This window comes from Sinohyriopsis cumingii, chromosome 12 (assembly GCF_028554795.1).
Source record: "Sinohyriopsis cumingii isolate HCF-2022 chromosome 12, ASM2855479v2, whole genome shotgun sequence".
NCBI lineage: Eukaryota > Metazoa > Mollusca > Bivalvia > Unionida > Unionidae > Sinohyriopsis > Sinohyriopsis cumingii.
Window position 1 is genome coordinate 46,544,040 of NC_142972.1, and position 24,153 is coordinate 46,568,192.

Consider the following 24,153-nt stretch of genomic DNA (forward strand, 5'->3'; position numbering starts at 1 on the left):
TCTTGGAGTAATGTTGATCTTAGAGTAATGGTAATCTTGGAGTAATGTTGATCTTAGAGTAATGGTAACCTTGGAGTAATGTTGATCTTGGAGTAATGGTAATCTTGGAGTAATGTTGATCTTGGAGTAATGGTAATCTTGGTGTAATGGTAATCTTGGAGTAATGTTGATCTTGGAGTAATGGTAATCTTGGAGTAATGTTGATCTTGGAGTAATGGTAATCTTGGAGTAATGTTGATCTTAGAGTAATGGTAACCTTGGAGTAATGTTGATCTTGGAGTAATGGTAATCTTGGAGTAATGTTGATCTTAGAGTAATGGTAATCTTGGAGTAATGTTGATCTTGGAGTAATGGTAATCTTGGAGTAATGTTGATCTTAGAGTAATGGTAATCTTGGAGTAATGTTGATCTTAGAGTAATGGTAATCTTGGAGTAATGTTGATCTTGGAGTAATGGTAATCTTGGAGTAATGTTGATCTTAGAGTAATGGTAATCTTGGAGTAATGTTGATCTTGGAGTAATGGTAATCTTGGTGTAATGATAATCTTACCAGTATGCAACATTTGTAAAAGCAACTTAGATTTTTCCTCTCTTGTGTTCCTGTTTTGTTTTGTTTTTTAAATCTGTGCTGCCACACACATAGAAAGAACACCTGTGTACAAAGATCGTATTTTACAGATCCCATTTATATCCATATCAGGAGATAAAGTAATCCAATGTGATTAAAACTGAGATATCCAACTTATCATCAATTTGATGGGCACCAGTATGAGGTCATATTATCTTGATCTTTCAATTTGTCAGTCAACTTAACAGTATTCACATTAATGAAAGCAAAAAACTTCATTTGGAACATAGTGTTGTTTCTAACAGTAAGCCTCCCTAACATAAAGTCAGTATTTTACATGTCTGATATGCTGCTAAAAATAAATGGATGTGGAATTTTAAAGGTCACTGAAACATAAACTTTTACTTGTGCCTCTCAGATCTGTTTTATTGTAATTAGATCTGTTTTAATCAGATTGTATGTTTTCCCACATTTGATGATATCCACGAGAGTCATAGAGTATATCACTTTATAGTGATACTGCCTTGTAATAAAGTACATGATTCAGTACTTATTATAATGCTATCTGTGAAAGTCATAGAGTGTACCACCTTATAATGAATACACCTTATAATTAAGTACATGATACTGTCTCATTATCATGATGTCTATGAGACCCATGGGGTATATCACTTTTATAATGAGACTGCCTTATATGAATTACATGATACAGTACTCATTTTAAAACCATCTGTGAGAGCCATGGGGTATGTCACCTCATAATGAGACTGTCTTATAATGAAATACATGATACAGTACTCATAATAATGCTAGATATTAGAGCCATAGGGTATACCACCTTATAATGAGTCCCTTATAATGAAGTACATGATACACTACTCATTATAATGCTGTCCATGGGATTCATAGAGTATACAACCTTATAGTGAGACTGTCTTATAATGAAGTACATGATACACTACTCATAATAATGCTGGATATGAGAGCCATAGGGTCTACCACCTTATAATGAGTCCCTTATAATGAAGTACATGATACACTACTCATTATAATGCTGTCCATGGGATTCATAGAGTATACAACCTTATAGTGAGACTGTCTTATTATGAAGTACATGATACACTACTCATAATAATGCTGGATATGAGAGCCATAGAGTGTACCACCTTATAACGAGTCCAGTTATAATGAAGTACGTGATACAGTATAGTGAGACTGTCTTATAATGAAGTATGTGATACAGTACTTATTATAATGCTGGATATGAGAGCCATAGAGAGAACCACCATATAGTGAGACTGCCTGATAATGGAGTACATTATACATATAATTTCACTACAACTTAATTAAATGCAAACCATGACCATACTTGCCTTATAATAGAAACCATGTTCTACTTAAGGGCCTTATAGTGCAAATAAAGACCACTTGTTTATAATGACCATTTCTAGCTTGTCCCCAGTGTGGTCATTAAACACTGGTTTGACTGTAGACATTCTAGTTTTGTAAGTGACCAAAATTGTTGACATTTAAAAATGTTGGATAAATGCAAACACTGATAAAGTAAATTTAACTTTTTCAAAAGTACTCACATATAATTGGGATCCAACAATTTAGATTCAGATCTGACATCACATAATGTACTAGCAGATCTGGGTCTATACAATTTGTTAGTATTAGTGTGTAAAACAAACAAAAGACCCTGATCCACTGGCACATTTTACATCAGGAATTGAGTAACTATGTTGTTTGTTTTTGGATCCAACTTATGGGTGAGTATATATGATAATTCATTTCTGCAAAAAACAGTAAAACATTCCAAAACTAGACACTGACCAATGATTTGGACTGATTAAAGGAGATGAATAGTATACAGAGGTTTCGTTAGTATTTGGACTGAAGGGGGCTAGGCTACAGAGGGGCCAGTTTAGGAAAGTTTAACTGTAATTTCACTGTGTATGTCATACATACTATTTGAACAGCTCAGATTTGTAATATGATGAAAACAAGAGTGTACTTCTGTCATATGCATTCTTATGTATATCTTTCAATAACTGCATAATACCCCTTCATTCTAATGTTATCAGTGAGAGCAGTACAGTTTACCACCTTATAGTGAGACTGCCTTATAATGAATTACATTATACATATATTTTTACAACTAAATAATGAAATGGCAGCCATGACTATATATCCACCTTAAAACAGGAACCATTTTCATGGAGGGCCATTAGAGGGAGGGCTTCCTTTCTTCTTAAGGGTATTGGAAGTCATACAATGAAGTGTTTGCTTCATTACCTTCTTCACCTACCTTACCAGTAAATGAGAAAAACCTTTCTCTGTGTGTGTGTGTGTGTGTATGTGTGTGTGTTTGTGTGTGCATGTGTGTGTGTGTTTGAGAGAGTTGGATTTTTAACATACCTTTAACAATTTTCAGTCATATCACTACACTGTCTGTGGTGTGGCAGTTTTTATAGTGATGTCTAGCATGGGGCATCAAGCCACAGACATGTAGCATGATGTCCCACCCAGTCACATTATCCTAACACCAGGCCGACCAGTCCTAACACTAACCTCTTTATGCTGAGTACCAAGCGAGGCAGCTGTTATTACGATTTTTTTATAAGTCTTTGGTATGACTTGGCCGGGTATTGAACCCTCGACCTCTCGCATCCAAGGCAGACTCTAACCACTTGGCCACTGAAGCAGTCCCTAATGGGTCTGTAATTAAGTCAAATGTCAGAGGGTCATGTGTTGTAAGGCTGGTCTTAATTACCCAGTTTCTTCATCCCGTTATGTTGTCACCATTATTCTAGATGTCACCATTAATCCTATATATTTTCTGTAAATGTAAGACAAAGTATGCTGATGAGGGAGTAATTAGAAACTTAGATCATAAACTGTCCACTTTTTAGTGTCTTTACCTTTTAGTGGCTCGTTGATTCTAAATTATGATAATTTATCCTCATTAGTAACAGAAATGCAAATAATAAAAAAATTAATTTATTAATATCACTTGACTGCCTGTTTAGTTACCTGCAATTATCTCAGATAATGATAATTGCAGAACATTATAGAGAGACCTTACCTATCATTAGCATAAATCAGGTAATTATGATATTAATACATGTACTTTCACACATACCACATAACATTGTCACATGACTTGGACATGGATCTGAAACTTGGTGGCAAGATTACAAAAACTCAATATAGACTAGACTTATGATTGCTGAAATTTATTAAAACCAATAAAAATATAAACTTAATACAAAATATGTGAAAATTTGCTAAGTGTTTTAATTATTGAGCTTAATTCATCACTGCCCTTCTTATTTCCGGTATCTTCTGCTCCCCACTGTAGTATCATTGTGTTGTCATCTGTATCAATCATGAAGGCCCTAACAGTGTGCTGTTATCTATATCAGTCATGAAGGCCCTAACAGTGTGCTGTTATCTATATCAATCATGAAGGCCCTAACAGTGTGCTGTTATCTATATCAATCATGAAGGCCCAAATAGTGTTGTAATCTATATCAATCATGAAGGCCCAAATAGTGTGTTGTAATCTATATCAGTCATGAAGGCCCAAATAGTGTGTTGTAATCTATATCAATCATGAAGGCCCAAATAGTGTGTTGTAATCTATATCAGTCATGAAGGCCCTAATAGTGTGATGTGTCCCCTGTGGCTCTGGATAGTTTACACTTTAATGTCTACCCCATAGTGTCTTTATGTATGGGGTCCATCATAGGAAATAGGAGCATGTTAAAAATAAACAAGATGCTAAGACAAAAATAAGGATTAATTAAGGTCATCATAATAAAGACTTCTTAAATCCTTAGAGAATTATCATAGGACTCACTAGGAATGAGGATAATTGTTTTATACTGAACAAATTGTATTGTAGATGAGCGTTAAGATGTTTTTAAAAATATTTCCCTTTGTTGAGCCTCAGCTTTAAATACTGGCTTTCAAGCACATAACAGCAAAAGACTTATTTCTTGCACTTTTTGATTGAGAGCTTTTATGGCAGAATTCAGGAATCTGATAGATAAAATATAAATTCAGGATTTTCTGGGGTTTCTTTAATTTCGTAATACCTGTGTATAGAAAATTACCATATATTTTTACAAATTACTGTATTAAAGTTTTATTATTCATGATATTTAAATAATAAATAAATTTTGGACTGTCAGATATGTAATTAAAAATTAAAAATCATAATTTTAAGTACTTTTTTGTCAGTATATTTCTAAAAATGATGAGCAGTGGATTTATATATATGGGGTTCGGTAGGTTCTAAGGTACTTAGAGGCAACTGAAATTAAAACTGAAAGATTTCAAAACCTAAGTGAGCAGTCAGTTAGCTTTTGGTCCCACCATTCTGGATTCTTTTATAATTATGAAACTCTGACACCTGTTTGGTTCATTCAGTGTATTGCATCCAGATGCCTGATCATATGTACAGTTTGTTTGGTTCATTCAGTGTATTGCATCCAGATGCCTGATCACATGTACAGTTTGTTTTGGATTTTTGGCATTATGCAGATATTTCATTATTGTTACAGATACACAGAGAAATAAATGAAAATCGCAATTTCTTGTTCATAATTAAAATTACATTATTAAGCTTAAAATTTCTTTTGAAATTCCGCGTCCCCTGTTTTTTCATTTTCAAAATATCTCTAGTAATCAAAGATACTGTGAGCTGAGGGACAGAGTTTGAAAGACAGTGAAAATTATTGGTGCCTAGGTAGGTTTTTTTTCTTTGTTTTGGTGCAGTTAATTTCCTCATTAATTTCTACCTAATGTGGAATATTTTTCCTAACTGCAGACAAAAGTTAGGATTGTTTTCAAAACTGGTGTGGTCAAACAGAAGATACAAAATTTGGTGTGGTCATACAGAAGATACAAAATTTGGTGTGGTCATACAGAAGATAAAGAATTTTTGTGGTCATTCAGATAATGCAAGATTGGCATGGTCATACAGAAGACGCAAGGTTAGTTGGTCATACAGGAGATAAAAGATTGGTGTGGTCATACAGCAGATACCAAATTGGCATGGTCATACAGAAGATACAAGAGTGATGTGGTCATAAAGGAGATACAAGATTGGCATGGTCATACAGAAGATACCAGCTTGGAATGGTCATGCAGAACATAAGAAATTAGCATGGTCATACAGAAGATACCAAATTGGCATGGTCATACAGAAGATACCAGCTTGGCATGGTCATGCAGAACATAAGAAATTAGCATGGTCATACAGAAGATACCAAATTGGCATGGTCATACAGAAGATATCAACTTGGCATGGTCATGCAGAACATAAGAAATTAGCATGGTCATACAGAAGATACCAAATTGGCATGGTCATACAGAAGATACAAGAGTGATGTGGTCATAAAGGAGATACAAGATTGGCATGGTCATACAGAAGATACCAGCTTGGCATGGTCATGCAGAACATAAGAGATTAGCATGGTCATACAGAAGATACCAAATTGGTATGGTCATAATACCAAATTGGTATGGTCATACAGAAGATACCAAATTGGCATGGTCATACAAATGATAGTTGTATGAGCATTAGACTGGTAATCTAAGGATCATGGGTTTGATACCTACCCATGCCAGCCAATGTTGGCTGCTTCTTCGTGTCCTTTGGAAAGGCACTTACTGTAGCTCCCATTTCCTTGACATTATGTGGACAGTAATGTGTTAAAAGCACACACAAAAATCTGGTACAACATTCTTTTTTTTGTTCTTTCAAAAGAGTAAAGGTTTTATGTATCCAATTTAAGTGGACCAAGCAAACCTTTTGGTCCTACCATATAGCAAGACATTGGCATGGTGCTAAACCTTTCCATTATTAGACTTCTTTTAGGAAATGTGGTCACTGAATTATGCCTCTTGTGACTTGATGTGAGCATGACTATTAACTGTCATCTTTATTTAGAGTTTTTAATTATAAAATGCAAACATTATGAGAAAATTACATCATACTCATCTCCCCCTTTATTTCATGTTTACAATAATTCAACATGCAGACAGAGGTTACATATAACAGAAGGATTGGAAATTCCATACAGCTGCTAGATATCAGCTGTTCCCATTTCTGGTTTCCAGTGGTCAGTTGAGAACAGCAACGTCAAACACACACCAGGGGTAAATTTGCCCTCCAACTGGAAACATTGCTAAACTTACCATATCTAGGTGACTGGTTGAAGTTAACTGTAACATCGTTTTGCTGGAAGGCGTATTCTATTTCTACCTTTCCCATTCTAAAATGTGATGTAATACTTTGATAACATCAGCACTACAGTCTGATATGTTTTTAATTTTAAGACTAATGACAATGATAATTTTAATGAAAAGACCTCCTTTTGCTCTCTCCTAAATCTCAGCAATGATTTTTAATTTTAAATTATGTATCACAATGCCTAAATGAAATAACCAATTGACTTTCAAATTAATTGCAGTACATTTCCAATGTACTGAGAATATATACATGTACATTTTAATAAACTATTCTGCATAAAAATGTGTAAACTGGTTTACCAAAAAGTCATTGTGAAAATTTTCTATGCAAATTCAAAATTCATCATCTGCTTCTCTATTTGTTCCCCAAATTTTGCTTAAATGGAAAAATAAATGACACGAATGCACACATCCTTAGCTGATTAAAAGAATGCCTTTATTATTACGTTAATTGTGAAAATATTGAAGCATTATGGTGTACCATGAAGGAGCCTCCTTCAAGGTCCACTCAACAAATCCAGCTTGTGATGGCACGGTGCTCTGGGAACCTCATTGGTATAATAACAGGGAACAAGTGATATTTTCAACAGGTCTTTATTGAACTTTATGTTTGATTTAAACAGATTGTATTGTCACAATATGATACAATGGCATTGGGCACAAGTTCTGACCGCTTAGTTTAGCTATCTCCGTATATGATAGACATATTGCAACATTACAATAGTGTAGCAAAAACTAATAATGAAAAATTGCTGGGGGGGGGGCACAGTGACAACACAGAGACAATGTGATATTTCGTCAGGTCTTTGTGATATTTCATTAGGTCTTTGTTGGACTTTATACACACTGAATGTTGCATTAACATTTATCATTTATATTCCAAGGTCTCATAGTATTAAATTTTGATTAATGTTTGGTCATGTCTATTTTTAACTTGTGCACATTCATTGTCATGATGGTTTTGTCCTTGGAGCCTTAAGTTGCATGAATATTTATCATTGATATCCCGGGATCTCACAATATAAAATGTTTTATTATTATTTGATCCAGAACAGCTAATTAATATTTGGTCCAGTCAACATCTTATAGGTTGTGTTTATAATGTAATAAAGATCAACGATGTTGTCAGATATTATGTGTATTTTACAGTATGTCAATGGCCCATTGATATTAATCCTGAACAAAACTTCCTCTTTTTAATTGATATACATATTAACAAGGGGAAAATTTTAATGCATTTGTTTTCCTCAGAAATGCGTTGTTTCTTCAGGCACATGCAATTTTCAAGAACTGGCATTAACACATTTATTTAAAAGTGTAGCGCTTGCTACTGGTGGTGCTGTTGTGAGGTTGTACCTTCTTACAAGGTGTCCGCTATATTTGGCTATTGTTATCTAGAGGGTGATCGCCCTCGATATTGTTGCCCGGATCGAGTAAATATTAAAATAAAGAGTGAAACTTATAGATGAAATAAACAGAGATCTGAGCAAATATATAGAACAGAATGACAAGAGCCCCCATACATGAAAAAAAGAAAAAAGAATTTAATCAGTTACAACTGGGATAATACGTTATATTAGAAAGTTACACTTCTTTTTGGAATAAATCTTTCACCGAATTTCAAACACAAATATATTTATATAAATAGCCAATCTGTTTTAAATTATAGAATTAGTTCATATAATCGAGTGAATGATCGAAGTCACTACCTTGTACAACTTAATAACCTGCTTATTCCAGTCAACTCCAACATCACTATGGTGGTTCCTCTAGGTCCTTTCGCTTTTCCCTTTTCTGACCTCCCTACTTTCTTGCCTCTTTTTGGCCCTCAAACTCTGTGTGTGTAGATTAATACATAAGTACATAGATACTACAATAAGTAGGTATGTGGATATGTCAGTGGATACATCCGTTAATACGTCGGTGGAGCTATTTCCCCTTTCAAAATAAACAGAGAAGCAACCTAAATCTTCTGTCAGTTGTCCTACTGGGAACAGATCATTACTCCCCTCTTGTTATGTCAGATATCATTCTATTGGAATTCAAACAGACCAAAGGCTGTCTGGTCAAGCTAAACATGGCAGACCATAAACAAACCTAGTTTCACAAGATTAATGTACTTCCTTAAATCACTATTTCATCACTGATTCCCATTAACATTATACGAGACATAACAGTTTCGTTCTTGTCTCAATTACCAAATGAATGAATTTAATTCATTACAATGCTTAACTATGTTATTTTCAGCGAATAGACACATTCGAGTCTTTAGCATACATGAAATCATCTAAGATCATTGAATTCAAACAGATTCTCGTAACTCATATCAACTAAAGTAGTGCATGAAATTCTTAGATTCCTATAACGATCATGACGACAAATTCAAACAATTTATCAAACTTTTATAAAGAAGATCATTGTACGAATTCAGATAGATTAACTCAAACACAGTTACACACATTTCAAGAGAATTGATCTACGGATTTAAACAAATAAATTCAAGCAAATCATTATATTGGTATTTGAATGAACTACATGAAATTGACACATATACCTTGTGCTTTCAAGCTTTGTCCACTTCTACCACCAGAATTGTGTCTATTGACTTTCCAGACATCTGGTCCCTTTGACCAATGTTTTGCGTGAGAATTTCTTCCAAATTCACTCTCGGTGTCCCTTACATTTTCACTCCTGCAGGTAAAATGCAGACTGACTAGATTTTTTTGATGAGGGCAATTTAACCCCAAGAATTTTTGTGTGGAAACCATGCCCCTTATTTAGCATAACCAATCAGGATTAAATATATTTTCTGCCTTTTATAACTAGGCATCAAAATTGTAATCAGCATGACCTACAGAATTCCAAACAACAGATCTGGAAAAATTCTGACATTTCCAATATAAAATCGAAGTTAACCTTCCCTTTTCTATTCATCTAACGGTTAAGTAAACGAAGGCTTAATTAAGAATCACTTCCTCTCCTGACACAGACATTAGAAATCATTGTAGTATAGCGATTTAACAAGCACCTGTCCCAATATATCTAATTAATTGTTCTCAGGCCCAAATTAATGTGTTCTTCATAGATTGACAGAAATTTGCATCCTTACAAGAAGCAACTGCTGTTTTCAGCATTATATTAAGCGAAATCAAACTTTACAAAATGCATGGATCAGAGATATGATAATATATATTTTTTTAAATGGTAAAAGGTAGGAAAATGTGCACACTCTTATCTCCAGTTTGAAAATTGGACATTGCCTCCATTTTGTTTGTTGGTCTGGCCCAGATTAACTTTGAATTGTTAAAGGATTCTACTTTTGTCTTATAACAAGTACAGTACATGTATTGGCAAATGAAAAAGCATGTTATGCAAAAAAGAATGACATTTGTATAGTGCAGTCAGGCCGCCCCCCCCCCCCCAACAAAAAAGATGTAAGCATCAGGGCATAATTTAACAAGATATTTTGCTTAAGGTATATCTTCAGATGATGGTTCTATCTCTCCATGAAAAATTGACTTTTCTCAAAATTTGTGCCAAGCCCTATCCACATCTTTCCTAATGTATTAAAAAAGGACATTTTATGGACTTATATGAACTGAAATAGATAAGTTCAAAATTTTTGCAAAATCTAAGCAGTAATTTCCAAATATTTTGGGTTGAAGTTATTGTATATTTCCATTGTATTAGTACTTTTTGTGAGCATGGCTGTCACAAGTTTGAACTGGACAAAATGGAACCTCATAAAGTATCACCTTTTTGGTGCCACCACTGGGATATTATAAAGCAAACTGTACAACATTGCACTCCCCCCACCCCCCACCACCACCACCACCCCCCAGGCAGATATTCTTACTGCCTTCCCACTTATGACCACCCAGACAGATTGTGGAAATATTTCCAATGTGTTGCCTTAACTCTGTCTTTTAACATGATGCAACTCCTCACGCATGACCTAATCTTATAGTCATTTCATTGGCTATAGGTTATTAGATAAGTACATGCTAAGTAAGATATATTGACACGTTGGAACAGGTCTGTTGGAATGGGTTATTCTGCTGAGGATATCGTATTTGAGGAAGGAAAAAAGAACATGAAAAATGAACATTGTGCTTATTACATTATTATAGACTCCAAATGAAGTACACATATAGAAAGAGAAAGAGGGAGAAATTGCCATACCCCCAAGGTGAAATGGAATACACAATCCTAAGAAAATGAAGCATAATCCTAGCTATATTCATAAGTGGCTGCTGAAGTCTAGAAGAGTTCTGTATGTTTTGATGGCATGGCTTTGTGTATATACATTATGCTCAGAAGCAAATGCAAGTAGTGTAGGATATATATATATATATATATATATATATATATATATATATATATATATATATATATATGGCCAGATGTAGTCCTTACAGGGCCCTGAGCACTGAAAATATTATGGTGCTCACCCAACCCCCTTCCTACAAAATATGAAACTCAAAAAGACAATAGTAAAAGCTAAAGAGGTGGGAAATCATTCCAGATCAAAATACTCACACATGCAGATTGAAATGGTCATATATATAATTCATTCAGTTTTATTATGCATACATACATACATACATGCATGCATGCATGCATGCATCCATCCATCCATCCATCCATCCATCATCCATCCATCCATCCATCCATCTCCATCCATCCATCCATCCATACATGTTGGAACACATTTACCAGAAATGAACTCAAATGAATGTATACTAATTAGACAGTAGCTATTATGTACCTATAATTATCCAGTGCAATATTGTTTTGCCATGGTTTTCCCAAGGGTTTAAACACTTGATAACCACTAAGACCAGAAGAAAAGAGTGTGAAAGCTTTTTCCTATATTTATGAAAAAGCTTATAAGTGAAGAATTGCCCCTGGGTCTAAGTGACTTAAGGTCTGTCTCTCACACAATGAGCTTTTTAACTGAATTTTTTGGTGTTGTATAAGTATATATAAGAGTTTTAGAAAAAAAGCTGTGAATCTAAGCTGTAATTAAAAATATTATAATCTCATAACACTTATTTCTGATCAAATAACCTTTTACCACTACATCAGCAGAAATGGTTTTGAATTGTTTTGTATTTTGAAGGCAGTAATTCTTTGTGTTGTTAGCTCATAAAAATAATCGTTGAAAACAGTAGAGTGGTATAAACTATTGATGCTGGATGAAATTCTTTTGTTAAGTTTTCTGAAAGAAATAAGAATTTACTTTAAATAAATAGTGTGAGAGATAGCTAGTGAATCCAGAAAGGACAGTTCTAATACTATAGCAAATCTGTAACCAAAGATGAACCACTGATACATTTAATAGGTCAGTAATATTTAAGTTTTATCTATTTGTTATAACTTGTTATACCATGTTGGAATGTTTTTATTATTAAATTTCACAAATTATCTGACCACTTTGCTAATTTTCAGGAAAAACTGTCCACAAAGAGTCAATATAACTTTGAAATCCCATCTATCTATCTATCTATCTATCTATCTATCTATCTATCTATCTATCTGTCCATCCGTCCACCCGTCCGTCTGTCTGTCTGTTTCTCTGTCCATCCGCCGGTCCACCCACCTATGGTTGAGTGGTCTAATCCACTTTACAGATCACTGACATCTCATCTTTGTCTGAATGGGCTAGAGTTATGTGAGAAAGCTTGCTAGTAGCTTCTCGTGGGCTGGAGATTCATCCTGCAGTTTCCTGGGTTCTTCCTGCACTAAAGATGCAGCCTGTTTGTACATGTATAGCATATCATAAGCTGAAAAATGGCTTTAACCTAAGAAAAGAAACAAAAGATTATGTGCAGAACTATTACTTAGTGAGAACGATCAAAAATTTAGTGATTGGGGGAGGGATGATGTACAAATTACTTGCTGAGTCTACCGTAATATTGCAGTAGCTGGGGTTTAAATAGAGTTTGGGACGAGCTCGAGGCTCGATAATTTTGGAGCATTTTCAGGGCCTCGAAGCTCGAGGTCAAAGCTCAACGAGCTTTGAGCTTACACCTATAAAAATTCTCCGCTTTTTGATATTATCGGACCGGATAAACCCGTGCGATAATTAATTGACTGTGGGAATGAGCGGCTTTACAGATTCACACAGCCTACGCTTCCCCATGTGTTTGTCGACCAGTGGGCGGTCGTTGCCTTGCAACGGTCATCGCTGGGGGCTCCTAAGATAATAATTCTGCCTATTATGATTGCGGCTGATGGGGAGAAGGGGTTTTTCAACTTCTGCAAGTGAGAGAACCGGTGAACTTCTCAAGCGTTTGGCCTGACAATGAGTGGTGCCGGAGGGGCAGTAGGCACACAACTGACGCCCGAGGGATTTCTTTTAAACTGATTTTTGAACAGTTCAAACAACATAAACGTGTTATCAGTGATTTTTCATATTGTATCTGCTCTTTGTTTGTTAATTTTTACTCATATGTTATTTCTAAAGCAGTAGCGATGTCAAAAAATAAGAAATCAGTAGTTTAGACTTATTTTAACAAGCGCGAAAAGGATAATTTCGCAGCTTGTAATGATTGTAAGCAGACAATTTCATGTCCACAAGGAAACACTTTAACAATGCATCGACATCTGCATAGCATTCATCATATTGACGTCAGCAAGGATGAGTCTGAAATAGAGCCGAGGAAAATGAGAACAATGGATAACTTTGTTGTCAAAACTTCACTGGAAGAAATAGTCTCGAAACTCGCTGTAGTCGATGGATTCTTGATTCGGAAAATCACTCATTCAGAATTTATTCGTCAGTTGCTGTCATTAAGGGGAATGAAGCTACCTGCTGATGAAAGATGGGTGATGGCCCTTATTTGCGATTTTGAAGAAAAAGTGAAGCAACAAGTCATACAGGACATTAAGAAAGAACTCTCAGAATCAAAGAGATTTTCAATATCATTGGACGAATGGAAAAGTATCAGAAATCGTCGATTTCTCAACATCAACCTTCATTTGGTCTTGTCAAAATGTATCAGTCTTGGTCTTGTCAGAATTTACAGAAGTTGTAATGCTGAAAGAATGAACGAGCTCATTGAGGAACATCTTAATTCTTTTGGTGTCTCATTCAAACAGAATATTGTTGCCTCTACCGGTGATGGAGCAAGTGTCATGATCAAGTTCGGAGAAAAATCGCCCGCTCTGTATCAAGCCTGCCTTGATCACCAATTGCATTTGGGTGTTACAAAAACTTTTTACAGAGAAAATTGCCCAGGTCAAGGAATTTCAGTTTTTTCACCCGAAGAAACTGGACAGACTGATGATTTCAATGAAAGTGACCATGAATTGAGTGCTGAAGAAGTTGAGATACAAAGCGAATCATGCAAGGAAAATATAAACACTGTGAGAGAAATCGTTAAATTTTTCAAAGGCTCAGCCATACGAGTGGATGCGTTTAAAGCTAAAAGCTCAGAAAAATTTAACAAAGAACAACAACTGTCCCTCAACTGCAAAACTAGATGGAATTCCATGCTAAAAATGCTAGAAATCATTATTAAATTATACGATGTCACCAATGAAGTGCTAGTGAAATCGGATCCGAGCATCTCTTAACTAATTTGAACATAGAATTATTGAAATCCATAGTTTTGGCGTTGAAACCGGTTGAGGTTACTCTTAATGCTGTGAGCGAAAAAAAAGTTTCTCTGAGAACCGCTTATGTTGCTATTAGCTTCATAAGGGAAAAATTGTCTGTACAAGGAACAGAGATCAGTCGTACTCTTTTAGAAAATATTAATCATTACATCGACAGTAGAGTTAATCAACTACTTATGGATCTTATGATTTCTCTGCACCATCTGGATAATGTTCCATCCAAAACTTCTATTGAATTAGCAACAAATTTGATGAAGCAGCTATTTCCATGGCAAATACTGCAAATGAAGAAGCACATGATGAGAAAATAACAATTAACCATAACAAGCTCTTACTTGAAGATGAACTTAGATTTCGATTGGAAGCTTCTAGCACTCAGGCATCTCTTCAAACCGATCGATTTAAGAAATTACGCCAAGAATTTTCCTTGTCAAAAAGTAATGGTGAACTGACTGAAAATTTGAGGTGATTATCAGATGCCATCAGTACAATCAAACCGACTTAAATTGATTCAGAAAGAGCATTTTCAGTTGCTACTAATTTCTGTACAAAATTGCAATCAAAGTTATCGGATAAATCTCTGCATGCTCTTGTCTTTTTGAAATACTATTATATTAACAAGAATGATGTTTAAATAAATTATAAAGAAAATTATTTTTCGTACTACTCAAGCTCGAAAGCTCGAAAAAATTATCGAGCTCGCACGAGCTTCAAATCCCTAAGCTTTCCTATACTCTAGGTTTAAACTGCTACATGTAATTGCATTTGGTATTGAACTGCAGCTTATGCGATGAAAATGATGAGAAACAAAAATTGTGATTGTGTATTTGTGTTGTGGGGAAATGAACAGTTAGTCTGACATGTAGTAATAATTTTTGTTTATGTAAATTAAATACATTTCTTTTCACTTTATGTTACTTATCCATTTAATTTTAGCAAATAATAATGTTTTAGAAAGGATGTAAAGATACAGTACAAAGTTTTGTGTTGTTTTCTATCAACCCATAATGTCAGACATTTTGAAAGGTCAACTTGTGCCCAGTGACTTAATTTGGGTTGATAGTGGTACCACATTATATCTGGAATAATGTTATAATTGAGGGTTTTGTGAAAATAAGGAAGAGATACAGTGGCATCATTCATATAGAATTGATAGTTGATAATGTGCCAATCAAATATAGACATGAATATTTGACCCATATACACCACCTGAAGAGTATATGTATGTGTGTGTTTTTATTTTTAACATAGCTTTAAAAAAAATTGTCATATCACTACGATGTCTGCAGTGTGGCAGCTTATAGTGATATCTAGCATTGGGGCATCATGCCGCAGACATGTAACATCATGTCCCACCCAGTCACATTATCCTGACACCGGGCCAACCTGTCCTAGCATTAACCTCTTAAAGCTGAGTGCCTAGCGAGGTAGCTGTTAGTACCATTTTTATAAGTCTTTGGCATGACTTTACCGGGGTTCAAACCTGTGACCTCCCACATCCAAGGCAGACACTCTAACCACTAGGCCACCAGAGTGATCAAACCTGAAGTCTAAACCTTGTCCAGAATGAATACCCTGACAGTCAAACACATTCTTGTCAAGTGTATCGACTTCCACCCTGTGAGACAAAAATGGCTGTAAACTCGGTTAACATACTTTTATGAATATGTTCTGCCAGATAAAATCTTGGACTGAACTTTTTTTTAGGGAATGCAGTTCTTTATATGACAAATTTGTAGCATATTGTTTTAGGATATTTTATTTTTTATCTTTACCTTTTATCTTTTGTGTACCTATTACTGAGTTTTAACATCTGTTCCTTTTATAATCTATCTTCTTGCATGCATTTATTTGGAAAGGATCATCTTTCTTAGTGTTTTGTTCAATTCTTTATACATGAATTTACCCAGAACTTAACAACATGTATCCCATATCCCAGCATTCATGCCTTTGACTAATTCTACCTCAAAGCTGTTTCTTATTAAATATTGACATTGAAAGACCATGTATGTACATGTATTTGTATTGATCTGTGTTATTAGTACTAATACAATGGACCACATACATGTATGTATTTGTATTGATCTGTGCTATTAGTACTAATACAAAAGACCAGTGTGCTAAGTTTTCTTTATTGATTTTTGAGTCATGATTTTACAAGAAACATGGACATTCATGCAAACAATACTTTATTTGCTTTAAATGCTGGCATTAGTTGGTCATTGAGGTTGAAAAAATGTATTGTACTGCATATCATATTGCAAAATGCACCAAGTTATTTGTTACCAAACAATTCCAAGGGTGTAAAATAATGGGAGTGACCAGGGTAGCCATTGCTGCTTCAAATTTTATGTGAATTTTGAATATTTCAGAAGCTGGAAGCCCCACTAATTTTACTTAATTAACCTTTAGAATCTGACAAATATTAAATTGAAGCCCAATGGACTTCCAGTATCCCAGCTTACTATTCTGTATTCCGTAGAGCACAGAGTTAGCAATTTAATAGCAAACAGCTAGATTCTAGACTGTTACTTTGATTTTTAATGTGTCATTAGCAATTATTTAATAGCAAACAGCTAGATTCTAGACTGTTACTTTGATTTTTAATGTGTCATTAGCAATTATTTAATAGCAAACAGCTAGATTCTAGACTGTTACTTTGATTTTTAATGTGTCATTAGCAATTATTTAATAGCAAACAGCTAGATTCTAGACTGTTACTTTGATTTTTAATGTGTCATTAGCAATTATTTAATAGCAAACAGCTAGCTTCTTGACTGTTACTTTGATTTTTAATGTGTCATTAGCAATTATTTAATAGCAAACAGCTAGATTCTAGACTGTTACTTTGATTTTTAATGTGTCATTAGCAATTATTTAATAGCAAACAGCTAGCTTCTTGACTGTTACTTTGATTTTTAATGTGTCATTAGCAATTATTTAATAGCAAACAGCTAGATTCTAGACTGTTACTTTGATTTTTAATGTGTCATTAGCAATTATTTAATAGCAAACAGCTAGCTTCTTGACTGTTACTTTGATTTTTAATGTGTCATTAGCAATTATTTAATAGCAAACAGCTAGATTCTTGACCGTTACTTTGATTTTTAATGTGTCATTAGTAATTATTTAATAGCAAACAGCTAGCTTCTAGACTGTTACTTTGATTTTTAATGTGTCATTAGTAATTATTTAATAGCAAACAGCTAGCTTCTAGACTGTTACTTTGATTTTTAATGTGTCATTAGTAATTATTTAATAGCAAACAGCTAGATTCTAGACTGTTACTTTGATTTTTAATGTGTCATTAGCAATTATTTAATAGCAAACAGATAGCTTCTAGACTGTTACTTTGATTTTTAATGTGTCATTAGCAATTATTATCCTTTTCTTAAAATATTTTCATTGGTATGTTTATATTAAAAAAATGGAGAACAATTCATTATATCATACAGTACCCAATTGGGCTACCAGACTTCAATATATGATAGCCCATACTCAGGAATCTGGTAGCCATTTGCCTCTGATATTGTCAGACCATGCCATTGTCCATAAGAAGCCGCTCCTTTTTTAAATAATTCCAACACCTCTAAAGTTAGTTTATCAGTATCATATTCCCATCATTGTTTCACAGATTGATAGAGTGAATTAAAATTCTATAGAAATGCTGATTACTATATATTCTCACTTACAAGTCATCTCCAACTGCAATCTGCCCAGACCCAGATTTTAGATCACACAGTGTACTCACTCATCCATGTCTCTGCAGTTTTGTTTGGTGTAATCAGTAGGGAAAAAAATAGATCCAGGTCTTACAGCATATTATGTAACAGCTGATCACGGTCTGTGTCTCTTCACTTTTTTCCAAAAGTAAAGAGCCAAAAAAAAGAAAACAGTTTCCAGTGAGTATTACTCAGTGTCAAGTTACTGTTGTTGCAAATTTATAAGCCCAGTAGTACATACATGTGTTTCCTCGTGCCATTAGGTTTACAGTATCTTTTTCTTCTTACAATTATACAAAGCCTATAAAAAAATTGGCTACTTACAATGATATACCATTTAACCCATGTCAAAGTTACAAAATTGTAATATTGTCAAATCAGAAACTTCATGGGTTGGTAGCCTTTTGTTGCCTTAGGTCATTGTTTAATACATGATAGTGTCTGCTGCTTGTAATCATAACACCAGGAAATAAGAGCCTTGGGTAACTTGAATCAATAGATGCTTCTCGATAAGGTCACTAGCAGAGGATCTTCTGCCCATTTTACCTGAATGATGGACAACCTGCAATGTCTCCTGTATGTGACCACTAATTGACCATTTTGAATAAGGCACACTGAAGCAAACTCAGCTTGTAAGTTACAAGTATAGATACTAACAGAAAGCCTGATTTGCATTCTATTTACGTATGTTTTGTAGCAATGACTTGAAATTTGATTATTTAAACTTCCAAACACCACATCAACTTGGTGATAAATCTACCAGGATACCACAAATATGGCTGCTGATGAACCATTTGGGAACTACCAATATGTAAAATCATCATTGCTCTGGTGCTTCCTTAAAACCAGATGGCTGGGATATTCTCAAGCTATGCTTTCATCCAGTCATTTATCCTGAGTAGGAATTTCCTTTGAGGTTTGGGGATGAGGTAGAGTTCTAGATGGTGGGTCAGTGGTTAGCATTCTGGACTGACTATTAATCTGAAGGTCCTAATACCCTGTCCAGAACAAGTCAGGTTGGCTACTGCTGTGTATCTCTAGATCAGGCTATTTACTCCAGTTGCCAGGAGGAAATATGAGACTTAGATCCAGGAGGTCTGGAAACTCTCTGCCCACCAAACATGACCCATTACCTGTTAGCATCAGATGGCTTTGTTGAGCATACAAGAGAAGTTAATTCACTGTAAATATTTTGTAAACCACACTGCTATATTTCTTTATTAATTTTTTTTAAAAAAGGTGTCGTTTTATTTACAAAATTTGTGAGAGTGTAAAAATGTAATTTACTTGGACATTTAAGCTAATAAAATTAGAGTAGAAAGTTATTTTTCAATTTGCAAAGAATTTGTTCATCATGGTTTTTGGTAAACCACTTTACAAAATGCAAGATAATATAAATATATATATATATATATATATATATATATATATATATATATATATATATATATATATATATATATATATATATATATATATATATATATATATGTGTGTGTATATATATATATATATATATATATATATATATATATATATATATATATATATATATATATATATATATATATTAAAGAATGCATTGTTACTAATTTAATTCAATGTTTAATTTCATTTATCTATTTTAATACTTTAAAACTGAATGTCCAGGTTTGAGTAAGATGAGCAATATCAGATCTCTGTGTGTGTGTGATTATGATTTGTAACGTAGCTTTAACAATTTTTCAGTCATCGTTATGATGTCCACAGTGTGGCAGTTTATAGTGATGTCTAGCATCCACAGTGTGGCAGTTTATAGTGATGTCTAGCACTGGGGCATCATGCCACAGACATGTAGCATGATATCCCACCCAGTCACATTATCCTGACACCAGGCTGACCAGTCCTAACACTAACCTCTTAATGCTGAACGCCTAGCAAGGCAGCTGTTAGTATCATTTTTGTAAGTTTTTGTTATGACTCAGCCAGGGATCGAACCCACAACCTCTCGCTTCCGAACTGGACGCTCTAACCAGTACGCCACCGGAGCGGTCAATATCAGATCTTGTTGCTGACATAATTTTTGCCATATAATTACACAAAATATCAGAATGGATGAGAAAAATTTGATTTTCGTTTTGGTACTGTTGTAGACAAAATATTAATATAAGATACAATTTGAAATATAAAAATATGAATTGTTTTCCAACTGAACAATATTTAATTATTGGAACATGGGTAAGTGTTGATTGAGCAGGCTAGGCAGGTATGTAAAAACATCTTAATATTAGATAATTAAATGAAACTATATTTGTTCTTGCCGACAATTATCATGAACACTACACTGACCTAATTTAATTTTGATTAAATTGTAGAGCAGTATGTGTGTGTGATTTGGATTTTTAACACAGCTTAACAGTTTTTCAGTCATTGTTATGATATCTGCAGTCTGGCAGTTTATAATGATGTCTAACACTGGGGCATTATGCAGCAGACATGTAACATGAAGTCCCACCCAGTCCCATTATCCTAACACCAGGCCTACCAGTCCTAACACTAACCTTTTAATGCTGAGTGGCTAGCGATTGTAGAGCAACCTGCCAGGATAACTCCAAATTCATCACTGTTAATTGGTCTAAGTCTAGTAAACAAAACTTTAAATACTTGATTGAGGGGTATATTAAAAGCATTTTGCTATGATTGTGACCTGTTTTTAAAGTGCCAAGTTTAATTTCTTGTCAGCTTAATTGGTCTGTTAAGAAATTATGGAAATATGAGCATGGAAATTAAATTGTTTAAAAAACAGCTGTACAATAGTTACTGGGATTTATGTGTAGAAACATTAATCAGTCGGTCCAGTTAGAAGAGAGCATAATCATACCAAGTTCCATCCAAAATTGTTTTCAGTCAACACTGTGATGCCCCATATATGTTTAACAAAATTTAAAAATTTATTAGTCATCACGTTAGGAGAACAAAGTGTCGGAATCACTGACTCAATTTTGAGCAGAAAGAAATGAGGCAATTAATATGGTCCATTGAGCCAGATTACTGTATAACTATATTTTTCAAAACTCTAAAATTATTTACAAGAGAAAAATCTCAGTCCATAGGATATGGTGGAAAATAGCAAAGAAGTAGCGTAATAAAAACTGATGTTAATGATCCAAATGAAATGAATTAGTATCCATCATTGTGTCAAGGGAGGTTTTTTTTTCTTCTCTTTTAAAGGGAAAGTGGACTTATTCAAATCATTGTGAGCAAGCAAATATGGATGCTTCTCTTCCAGAAATAAATATATGTGCTGCAGCTCTAAAGTATAATTGTTTTCATTTATTTTTGTTGGTGTCAACTTCATGATTTTATCAAACCTTTTTCATGGGTACCTAAATTTGTGGATTTGCCTGTCAAAGTTTGCTTTTATATAGACATTACATTTTTGTAGATAATCTTTATAAATAAATTTCTACAAACATTTTTAAAAAATGTAAAAGATTAAAATATGTCAACAACAAATGATGGTTGCTTGAACAGTAAAACAGTACTACTGCCAGTATGAGCAAAAATCAAACACCTGTCAAGATCAGTCCTTGACACCATGGATTTGTCAGAGTGCTCAGCAGCAAATGGAGGTGACAGCCAAAATACAAGGTGGTTTTTAAAGCATGCTATATATGACCATTTACTAACAATATATACTCATAAGACGAGTACAACTGCAAACTGCACAGACGCAGATCTCCCATAGCACACTGTACCAACAGATCTGGGTCTGTGCAGTTTGTTAGGAGTAGTCAGTAGAAGAAACAACATAGACCTTGTGTGCAGGCACATTATGCTATGGCAGATTGAGATCTTTGTTGTTTGCAGTTTGACTCAACTTTTATAAGTGAGTATTTACAGTAAATCACTGTCCATATAGTCCCACCATAGTAGCTATTCTTTTAAGTATAGTATCATTCAAACCAGATCCCCCAAAAGAAAATGTCTCAAAAATCAGTCCTAATAATACTTAGATTTGAACAAGTTTGACATGTGTAAATCTGCTGTCTGGGTGATTGTACTGTGTACATGTCAAACTTTTGTGTGTTGAAGGAGACTTTATTGACATGGTGCTTTTTTAGCAGGGGTTTTTGTTGCAAGGATCAGAGACACGAGTTTTAGTACTGGACTGTGATAGTGTATATAAGGTATTTAATCAGTATATATGCTTCAAGCAATCCTTTTAGTATTTTACAGGCTTGTTGTTCCTTTAGATTAAACTGCTTGGATAAAGTGAGAAATGTGCTTTCAGGAGGATTTGATTTTTAATGGGAAAGTTTTCTGCCAATAAGTAGAAGTACAAATGCTTACATTTAGCTATGCTTAATGTAGATTATTCATTAAGAAAGATTAGTGGGTAAATCTTAAGTCACAAAGAATTCCAGAGAATAAAATAAGGGAAACTTGTTCATTCAAGTATTGTTAACTGTACTTTCACTTGTATGTAGAATTGATGTCAATAAGCATTCAATCTAATTTTCCTCAATCATGTCATTGTCGTTTGATTTTCCATAATACTAGTTTTTAAATACCTTTAGCTATTGGTTCACAAATTATGGGCTGCGGGCTTGTTAAAGGGGATTTATAAGCAATACAAAGAGTACCTGGAAGTGTGTCAAAGGTGCAGATAATTTGGGAACCATTATTTTAGCTTTCTTTTTTCTCTCAATATCTTTACTTATTTCACCTGTCAATTTAAGAAATTGAAATCAGCAGATGCTGGATTTTGCATATATACATTTGCATTCAAATGAAATAAATGTTTTATAATTATTTTTTTAAAGGGTTCAAGTAAAACAAATGCATGTGACAGACAGTATGTTATTAGAGTAATGAATTGTTCAGAGTTTTGTTTATCCCTAGGAATATATCAGGAATATATACACAGGAGGAGGGAGAGAAGGGTCTGCATTACATATGGCTTATTTTTCATTCAGTTTTTAAATTCATTGCTCAGCAAAATGTCTGAATCCATTTAAACTGGTACCCCATGAAAAAAAAAAGTGAAACCACAGTACATATTTCTACTTCCAACATTCTTAAGATGTTGTTGTTTGGGGTTTGTCTTCAAGAATTCTCAAGGAAATTCAATGGAAAACCAATGGAAAATTCTAGTTACCATGTGCTATAAGTATAGAATAGTAACTATCTTCAAAATGGTTCATAATTATGACTTATCTTAAACCCACTTCTTAGTTCCCAAAAAACAAGTCAAATAATGAGTTGCCAACTTAGAAATACAGTAATTTGCAGGGGTTATTTTTGGTATTAAATTGGCATTTGTGTGCATTCATACCAACATCTGTGAGAGTGAAATTTTGTCTCTGACCATATCAAGTCTTGTCTGTCCCTAAACATGTTCAGATGTTTTTTGAGAAATAGTGTTCCTAAATATCTCTACACAGACACTTGCTAAGGTCAAATCCTGCATGCTAGACTCAGAATGGGATGTAGTACACTTAACGATGACCTTTATTCTGATCATAGTACACATTTATAATTATGTATTTGTGGTCAGACAGGGATTGTAATTCATGGTCTTCTTTACAGTAACAAGTATACTGTATTGAGAAATATTACAATTAATACAAGAATTCATAATGATAATTTTGTGCTGTTAATGTCCACAGAGGAAACCGTAATGTTTAAGAACAGTCCATTTATTCATATTAGGCAAATAAAGAATCTCAGTTTATTCCAATGATAAATTACAAAAGTTTCATTCTTATAGCTTTCTTAGTGAAGTTCAATTTTTTTTTGGGGGGGGGACAAAATTTTATAGTAATGGACTCAGTTTGACTTTCAACATGGCCTTTTAATTTCTGCTGAGTAACTTTTAAAGATGTTAGTTGACCAAAATTTTGTTTTACCATTCACCAGTACCTGGTGAACTGGGAACTTTCTGTAAAACAAAGATGGTGCTTTTAAAAAAATAGATTTGCAAATAAAAATGGT

General features: G+C 34.1%; 1 protein-coding gene across 1 annotated transcript in view; it reads left to right on the forward strand.

The window, feature by feature from the left end:
* Nucleotides 1-24,153, forward strand: part of LOC149786380 (dynein axonemal heavy chain 1-like) — a 314,616-nt gene that overhangs the window by 284,350 nt on the left and 6,113 nt on the right. The window lies entirely within an intron of this gene.